Below are 10,239 nucleotides of genomic sequence, written 5' to 3' on the forward strand. Positions count from 1 at the left end.
GAATTTCCCATCCAAAATTCAAAGCAATAGAATAATAAGCAGCAGGACTGGAGGAAACTTTATGCTGCATTTAGACTACAATTATATTCTATTATTATTAGTATTATTATTTCTATCCCACCTTTTCCCCCCATTTCGGACTCAGAGCAACTAACAACAGCTGCACCCGCACTGCGGAAATAATCCAGTTTGACACCACTTTAACTGCCATGGCTCAATGTTATGGAATTCTGTGAGTTGTAGTTTGTTGTGGCACTAGAGCTCTCTGCCAGAGAAGGCTAAATGTCCTACAAAATTACAATTCCCAGAATTCCATAGCACTGAACCATGATAATTAAAGTGGGGTCAAACTGGATTGTTTCTGCAACGCGGATGCGTGGCCAACAATTAAAATAACAACAACAACACAAGCCCCAGTCAAGACAAGCAAATTCTTGGCACTCCTTGACTGTCAAGTATCTGCAATGTTTTTGTACCTTGGATTCTCTATAAAATCACAGTCGGCCCTTCTTATACACGGATTCAAGTATCCACGGTTTGAAAATATTCCAAAAAAGTATGCATTTCAAATATCAAACCTTGATTTTCCATTTTTTATAAGGGACACCATTTTGCTCTGTCATTATATTTAATGGGACTTGAGCATACACGGATTTTGTTATCCACGGGGGATCTTGAAACCAAACCACAGCGTATAACAAGGGTCCACTGTACTCATTTTTTGGCTGAACAGCAGAGGGATGTTGGTGATCCAGAGACTGCATACATGTATATTCTCCAGTTATCTTAAATTACCAGTAAGTCATTTCTGAACTAAACATCCCACTGTAAATCCAATTGCTAGTCCCCAATTAAAGTAAAATTCTTGATCAGTGGAGGTTTGGTAAATCAGGTACCTGTAAATGCAATTGGTTTAACTGCTTTATCCTAGTTGAGACTAGTAATTTGATTTATGCCTCTTCTAGCCTTGGTGGAGATTATACGAAATGTAAAAAAATGACCTGTGGAAACATGCTAAAAGCTCACATATTGTTTTTTCTTTTTAAGGAGGAACTCAGGACAGTAAGAGAAGACCAAAGCACCATATAATATTTGAAAAGATACCACATTCAGCTCAATTTAAAATCCTTTTTAAAAAACATTTCCATTTCCCAAATCTTTAAAACTGTTATGGCTCCAGTATTATGGATCATCAATGCACCACATCCACTTCTTTTCTTCAAAAACTGATACAAGACAGGCAACTGAAGGATAAATCATCAGCAGTAAGTACAGTATTCAAGCAGACAGGAATGTCCCTTTATTCTCTATTAAATGTTTGGATTGCAAGATAAAGCAAAGGGGGAAGGATTTTGAAACCATGGGGGAGACTGTTTTGTTCCATGTTTTAAAAAAATATTAGAATATTTAGCATATTGTTTTAAATATTAACATATTACCAGTATTAGCACCTCTTACACTTTGTTACATTAGGAACGTAATTATATATAACTTGGTTCGGCGTGACATTATCATGCTTGATATATTAAAATTATAATATATTCAGAATATAATTATATGTTTAATTTTGTTAAAAAATTGTTTTATTTGTGTTAAAATTTATGTTTTGTTATACATGGAGCTACAAGGCCCTACGTTGTAAGCGGCACCTGTAAGGAACCTCTTTAGTTTTGCCAGGTTGAAGAAAGCACACACACCCCAAAAATAGAAAGGTGGAGTTCAGACAATTTCTCCATGCCTTGAGGAGGTTTTGTCTACTAAACAAACTTATCCTGGAAATTGGGGATAGGAGAATAAAGATATATACAAATCAATTTGATAACGTTTTTCTTATCCTGTCTATTTCAATTAATTTAAATTGGTCTGGCTGCCCAAAATAGAGCGTGCATCAGGGGAACAATCTGAAAACTTAATGTATGCCCATTCTAAGTTGGCAAAAGAATGTAAGAAAATCTATGTCAACCCAGGCCAAAAAACTATCTAATCCAATAACCTTTTTACACTACACAGTTATAGCAGTATGATTCCACAAACTGTCACGATTCCCTCCCATGCAATTGGGATTGGCAGTTTTCAGCCAGAGAGCTCTAGTGCCACATCAAACTACAAAGCCCAAGTTTCCACCAGATGCAGCCATGGCAGTTCAAGTGGAATCAAAGTGCTATATGTCTGATCTGCACTTCACAATTAATGCAGTTTGACACTACTTTAACTGTCATGGATCAATGGGAAATCCTAGGGTTTGTAGTTTGTTGTGACACCAGAGCTCTATGATAGAAAAGACTAAATGTCTCACAAAACTACAAATCCCAGAAATTCATAGCATTGAGCCATAGCAGTTAAAGCACTGTCAAATTGCATTATTTCTGCAGTGCAAATTAGACCACAGTTTTGTAGGGTGAAAGGGCTCCCACATCCTGTTTGTGACTGTGGCCAGGCAGGTGTCTCTGGAAAGCCCACAAACAGAACATGAAGGTAGGATAAAAATATAACCAGTAGATATGTGGATATATTTGTTGGGTTGCATTGTGGAAGGACAGGAGACACACACACTAATAGTACAAGAACTGTGATCCTTAAAATGGTAATTCAGCAATTATTAAAAAGAAGAAGGTGGGAGTGGGAAAGATACACCTGAATATACATTTTCTCATCTACCTTATCCATGCGCACCTGTTTCACCTTCTATCCACCAAGTGCCAGGCCAAATGGTGTCATATGCTATCTCTGGCACATGTGCCATAGATTTGCCATCATTTACCTGATGAGTAAAAGAGACCTAGCATGTATCCACACTGCAGAAATAAAGCAGTTTGACACCACTTTGAATCTGCAAAGAGGATTCACCCTGATGAAACATTATGTGGGTTGACTTTGATTGTCATGGCTCCATCCTGTGGAATTATAGGATATGTAGTTTGTTGAGGTATTCAGCCTGGTCTGTCAAAAATGCATCTCTTCCATAATTTTTTTAATATCAGTTTTTTAATTATATGCACTTGATCCTGATAGTAAAGTCCTAGAGTTCAGTAGGGCTTACTCCTAAATAAAGATGCAACTTTAGCTCCTCACATACCTCCCCTCTGAAGATTCAGAATTAGGCTGGACCTATTATTAGGCAGAGGGAGATGGCTGCTCCAGTTAGCGCACTGTAGGTTATTAAATTGGGTATTTGTTATCACCATATTTTTAACTGCTAGAAATGAGGAGAGGAACTTGAGGGATAACTGGATTGCTATAGGATATGGTGCATTTTGACTTGACTTTTGCTACAAAACACAGGCTTGAACACAGAAGAAGGAGGAGTGAAAATAGGAAGAAGGAATATCAACAATTTAAGGTATGCAGACGACACAATACTACCAGCAGAAAACATCACAGACCTAGAGCAACTACTAAGAAAGATCAATTAAGAAAATGCAAAGGCAGGCTTACTATGTACTGAACATAAACAAAATAAAAATAATGACCATGGAAAATTTGTACAAATTCAACTTAGACAATGAGAAAATAGATGCAGTAAAAGAATTTTCATACCTAGGATCAAACATTGATCGGAGTGTGGACTGCAGTCAAGAAATCATAAGAAAACTAAGAATGGGGAAGATAGCTATGAAAGAACTAAAAAAAGATCCTAAAATGTAAAGATATACGACTGAGCATGAAAGCTAGAATTGCACAAGCCATTATATTCCCTATTACCATGTATGGATAGAAAGAGGATAGGAAGAAAATCAATTCATTTGAAATGTGGTCCTGGAGAAGATTGCTGAGGATACCATACACAGGCAAGAGGTCAAACAATGGATGCTAGAACGGATTAAACCAGAAATCTCTCTGGAAGCCAAGATGACTAGACTAAGGCTTTGGCCACATTATAAGAAGGGCTGATTAATTGGAGACAACAATAATGCTAGAAAAGGTAGAAGGGAGCAGAAAGAGAGGAAGACTGAATGCTAGATGGGTGGACTCTATAAAAGAGGTCACGAGTATGAATTTGCAGTAACTGTGCAGAGCAGAGGAGGATAGGAAATCTTTGAGATGTGTTATCTACCGGGTCGCCATGGGTCTAGATCAACTCAAGGGTGGGTAACAATAACAACAAAAACTTTGCCTTATGCACCTCAATGTTTTGGTCCGGCCCTGATCAGAACTATGGGGCTCACACCATTCTGGATCATGTTCTTTGTGGATGTGTCCACACTGCAGAAATAATTTAGTTGGAGAACACCACAACAAACTATACTTCCCAAAATTCCATAGCATTGAGCCATGGCAGTTAAAGTGGGATCAAACCGAATTATTTCTGCAGTGTGGATTCAACCCCGGTAAATCTTGCCATACTCCAATTAGTTCTTGATTGTCTGAAGTCACTCACAGCCTTACAGGAAATAAGCAACGGAAGCTTTGTTGGCTGTAAACAAAAAATACCAAGTCAGTATTGTAAGAATCATAAAACTTAAAAATAGTATTTTGACCTCACCTTTCCTTCCTCTGTTTGAGCTTGTATCATCTTCTTCACTGATGAAGAGATCTGCATATCTTGAAAGCTAGCACAAAATGTGATGACTTTGGGGTTTGTCGAAGAAATGTATTAATGCGCTATTGTTCATAGTACCATGTTTCTTACATTTACAACTTTTTAATACAAAAAATAACAGTATGTATTTAAAGGTGTGGGCCTGCCAATTCTATTCCTTGCACTGGAAACCTTCTTTTGCAACTCTGTGTTATCAAGGCAGCTCTGGTATGAAACATTTCTATGCAAGACTTTTTGTACCAGGCAGAGGCTCAGTAGATCTCTTGAGACTTAATATTTTTCCCTCCCAGATTAGCAAAGTTGTTTTAATGTCTGTAAGGGAAAGCCCAATTTGGGAGCCAGAACGAGGCACAACGGAGAGCCAGGCAATCCCTTAAAACAGTTCTCAAACTTTTGACACTTGTGACCCTTTTACATCTACATTCGGACATTTTCCCCCTTCCTCTGCTTGGCATAATATGTGAATACTTATATTTCCCATCATTTTTCTTTCAAAAATATTATAGTATCCTTCCAGTGATCCACAAAATTATTCAAGTCTTTATCTTTATTATTAGTATGGATAGTTTATCCATATTCATTGTATCATATAGTTTAATAAGCCAATCTTCTACTGGGAGGATATGTCTTCCAGGTTTTTGTGTTTTTTGCAAATAATGCTCTGACCACCGTTATCATATAAAGCAGGGATTCCCAAACTTTGGTCCTTTTGAATTTCACCTCCCAGAATTCCCGACTGTTGCCCAAACTGGTTGGGGCTTCTAAGCACTGACGTCCAAAACACCTGGAGAACCAAAGATTAGGAACCACTAATATAAAGCATAGTTCTATGAATTTTTAAATCTACACTTGTCCCTCCACATTTCCAGCTTTGACTTTTGCAGCTTTGATTATTCACGGATTTTATTAATATGTTCTCTCTAGGAATAGCTAGGTCCTCCGGCGTAATTCTATGGTCAGCTTTAACCAAAAGTCGCACTGAAGGACCTAGAGATTCCTACAGAGGTGTTCTGCCAGGTAAAATCATTGAAGATTATCACACCGGGGTTAAAACGTTCCCCGGTGCGTTCTAATGGGGGTGAGCACGGAGCGTGATGGGAACCTGATGGAGCCCAGAACGCTAGTTTACTGCACACAGAAACGCTGCCACCGCTGCCGCACATTCCCATTGAGTTCCAGAGGGTGCTATTTCTGGGAACTGTTTCAAAGTGTCCCCAGAAATGGCATCCCCTGGAACTCAATGGGAACGCGCGGCGGTGGCGGTGTTCCTGTGTGCAGTAAACTAGCATTCTGGGCCCCATCAGGTTCCCATCATGCTCTGTGCTCGCCCCCGTTAGAACGCACCGGGGAACGTTTTAACCATGGTGCGATAATCTTCATTGTGTTTTTTGTTATTTGCAGTTTTTCCATGTTCACGGGGTCCTGTGACCCTAACCCCAGCAAATGTGGTGGGATAAGTGTATTTTTATGTGTATTTTAACATCTTATAAGGAAACAGCTCTCCTCCTCCTCAGGCAGAGGCTGGTGAATGAAAACCATTGCATTCAAACTGAACATTGTGTATGGCAAGGCAGTGCCTTGCAGGCAGATGGAGGAGGGAGCGAGGGAAGGAAGGAACAAACAGTGGGTGCCTCAACTTCCTTCACACAACACATGAAAGGAATGTGGTGGTGAGCTCATGGCCCCCTCCACCCATCCTCAGTGGGTGCCAGGACTCTAGAAACTAGGCCCTGGGTCCTAGTTTCCCTCTGGTGAGGAAAGAGGAATGGAAATTGGCCGCCCCAAGCCACACTTCTCAGTCATGCCCAAAGCCTTGATGGGAAAGCCAGACCTGCCTGCAAGCTTTCAGCACAGTCAGAAGTGAAACAGATGGGCAAAATAAAGCCTCTTCCTAAAGCTTTGAAGGCGGGACGTTTATACGACTCACACTTCCAAAGCAGACAGAAACTGAAACGAAGCCACGCTCCAGGGCTAAAAACCAGAGCGAAAAGAAACTGGGATGTTCTGGTTTAGTGTGGAAAATGCATACGCATATAAACACCCCAATGACAGTGCAGGGCTGCAGCAAAGCAAAGAAATGAAATTGCAACAACTCCAAAGGTTGCAGGGATAACATACACAAACTAGACAGTCCAACGGGAACAGGGGGTGAAGGGGGTATGTATAGGTGGGCATCTATAATGGTGCTTTGCCAATGTATCACTCGCATACTGATACATCGATGCCCTGTACCAGCGGAGCATCACACGTATGACTGTGTGGCCTTTCAATGGGATGGCATCTGGGTAGACGTGGGAGGTACGTGGAGGTTGCAGGAAGTGTGTTTGTGTGATGGTGTGCATGCATGGTGGAGAGGAAACAAACATTACCCAGTAGCGTGGATTGATGCCACACCATGTGGTCTGCCCATGGGTATTCAGTCCATCTTGGGAGTAGGTCGTGTAGGCAGTGGGGTTTCAACCTGCTTTTGGAAAAAGCGGGATTGAGGCGCCTTTTTCCTGCCTGCCTGCTCCGACCCAGACACTGTCCAAAAGAGCTACATTTGCAAGCCTGTGTATGCAAGTTTACTTGGGATTTCCAATAAGCCTCATGCCATGTGCACACAAATGCATCAAGGAAATACACCCCCAGGCAAGGCCATTCCAAGATATTTTTGCTGCCCGAGTCAGAAGAGCAAACGGCTTTTTCCTTCACCAAAGTCAAGTGTGATAAGTACTTAAAGCCACTTGGTCAGCCTGCAATTTACAAGCTTTTTGGTGTTCTATAATCTATGGGCGCATCTTTGTTGTTGTGTGCCTTCAAGTCACCTATTTATGGCGACTTTAAGGAGAACCTATCATGGAGTTTTGCTGGCAAGATGGTACAAATGTTATTTGGCAACCAGGCTTTTGGTGTTACCCTTCATCTAATAGATCTTTTTATGTGCCTGCCCTCCATATGGTTTGTTGTTGTTGTTTTTGTTGTGTGCCTTCAAACTGTTTCCAATTTATGGCAACCCCATTATGGGGTTTTCTTGGCAAGATTTGTTCAGAGGAGGTTTGCCATTGCGTTTCCCTGAGGCTGAGAGCATGTAACTCAACCAGGGTCACTCAGTGGGTTTCATGGTTGAGTTGGAATTCGAACCCTGGTTTCCAGAGTCAAACCACTATGCCATACTGCCTCTCATGGGTACATCTACAGTAGAAAGAATACAGTGCACTATTTTAACTGCCATGACTCAATCCAGCTGTATCCTGGGATTTGTAATTTTGTGAGGCACCATCACTCTTTGGCAGAGAAGGCTACTAAAGACCTTGTAAAACTACAAATCCCACCATTCCACAGTCTGGAGCTACAGCACTTAAAGTGGTGTCAAACTGCATTATTTCTACAGTGTAGATGCAACGTACAAGCTAGTGATTAGCATTTTCTTCTCAGATTTTGCTCATTCTGGTTTGAGGCTGTTTGAAAAAAGTTTTTTCTCCATAATTTTCAGAAAGAATTTTTTAAAAACAGTACCAATACTGAAAAATTTTGGAAACGGGAAGATATTTACAAGTCCTGTTTACCTACCTGGTTGGGTCGACTTTTGAATACTGTTGTTTCTCTTAGCGTTGTGCAGCATGTTGCATCGCACACATTAGTTTGGTATTGTTTGTGCATGCTTTTTAATACAGATCTGTGTAATTGTTGTTTTCTACCACTGTTTTGCATTCACTTAGTGTTTTTGTGGCCTTGGCTTTTAAACATCGTGATTTTGTAATTATATAATTTATTTCACATGTTTTGCTGCGGTGTACGTCTTTAGCATTTTGGTTGTTATGGGGGACCTCAAGCCAGCCAATTTATTTTGGTACGGTTAAGTTCCACAACTACTTTCCCACTCCCAGGCCGTAAAAATGCAGTACCTAAAAATATGCTGCCCTTTCTTCACACTCAAAGGCCTAAATTTAGTTGCAAACCATTAAATCAATGGGAATTATCTGTGTGCAGCAATTACTTTATTTATAGCTGCCTTGAATCCCATTTGGGGGGAAAGGCGGGATATAAATCCAATCAATCAATTACATTTATTGAATTTTTCTCCCGCCTTTCTTGCAAGACGGCTTACACTAATGTACAAAAGCTAAAAACAAAATAAATATTACTATAGTGAGACTTTACTATCTGCTAGGATTTGGTTCTAGGACACTCCCATGGATACCAAAATCCATGGCTGCTCAATACAATGGCACAGAAATGGTGCCCCTTATATAAAATGACAAAATAAAGGTTTGCTTTTGGGAAATATATATGTGTGTGTGTGAAATTATATACACACATGCATATTATATATATAAGAGGATCCAATTGATTATGATATAATAAATATAGTCATAATTTTAAAAAACAACTTTGCACTTTTCCTCCCTAAATAGGGTGACCAAAGCACCACGAAATTAAGGACCTTTGAGGAAAAAGAGAGTATACGACCACAATACAAAGCGAAAATAAACTGAATCTGCACTGCAGGAATAACCCGGTTTGACACCACTTTAACTGCCCTGGCTCAATGCTATGGAATCCTGGGAGATGTCGTTTGTTGTGGCACCAGAGCCCTCAGACAGAGAAGGTTAAATGTCTCACAAAACTAATCATAAGCAAAGGATGTGGCAAGCCCAGCCTCCGCCTTAACATGCTTTTTTAAAAAAATCAAGGTTTGCTTTTTGGTGTATACATACACACACACATATATAAACACACATATATTTACACACACATACATACACCAAAAAGCAAACCTTGATTGTGTGTGTGTGTGTGTGTGTATTCAAACTGTGGGTAGTTGAATCTATGGATAAGGAAAATGTGGATACAAAGATAAGAGCTGACTGTGTTATTAAAATCTGCTCAACAATTTAAGTATACCCAAGGCAGCTTACAATAATTTAAAAAGATATAAAACACACCTGATAGCCAGCATGGCATAGTGGCTTGAGCATTCTGGAGACCAGGGTTCGAATTCTGGCTCAGCCATGTAAACCCACTGGGGTGACCTTGGTCAAGTCACGCTCTCTCAACCTCAGAGGATGGCAATGGCAAACACCCTCTGAACAACAACAACAACAAACTAGTGATAAGGTTACATTATTATTATTATTATTATTATTATTATTATTATTATTATTATTATTATTATTAAGGTTTATTCATATAGCACTGTAAATGTATATAGCACTGTACATACACTCAATTAAAATAAATAAAATAAACCTGCCTATGGCATACATTCTACATAAATAATTAAATATAACACATTTTTGTACATGTTAACATTCAATAAAATAAGGCAGACCGTAGGGTCCCCATACATCAGAAACAACTTGAAGGCACATGACTAACCAACAGGCTGCCACCCAAAATCTGCTGCCTGAGGCAGTCCAGTTTTCTCTTGCCAAAGGATGTGGCAAGCCCAGCCTCCACCTTAACATGTCTTTTTTAAAAACCAGATTGCATTCCTCTAAATCTGCTCCTCCTCTTCCTCATTCCAGAGGACATAGGCCTCAAGGAGAACCACAAAAAGTTACTTTTTCTTGGATTACAACTCCTAGAACCCTTTCCTTTCCCACACTCTTCTTAACCCTAGAAGTTTTAGAAGCTGAGATTCCATTTTGAACCTACCTAAAATAAAAAGCCCAGAGGCTGCCACATGGGAACCCAGCCATCTCTTTTCAATTAAA

The sequence above is a fragment of the Sceloporus undulatus genome, chromosome 6 (assembly GCF_019175285.1).
Source record: "Sceloporus undulatus isolate JIND9_A2432 ecotype Alabama chromosome 6, SceUnd_v1.1, whole genome shotgun sequence".
Lineage (NCBI taxonomy): Eukaryota > Metazoa > Chordata > Lepidosauria > Squamata > Phrynosomatidae > Sceloporus > Sceloporus undulatus.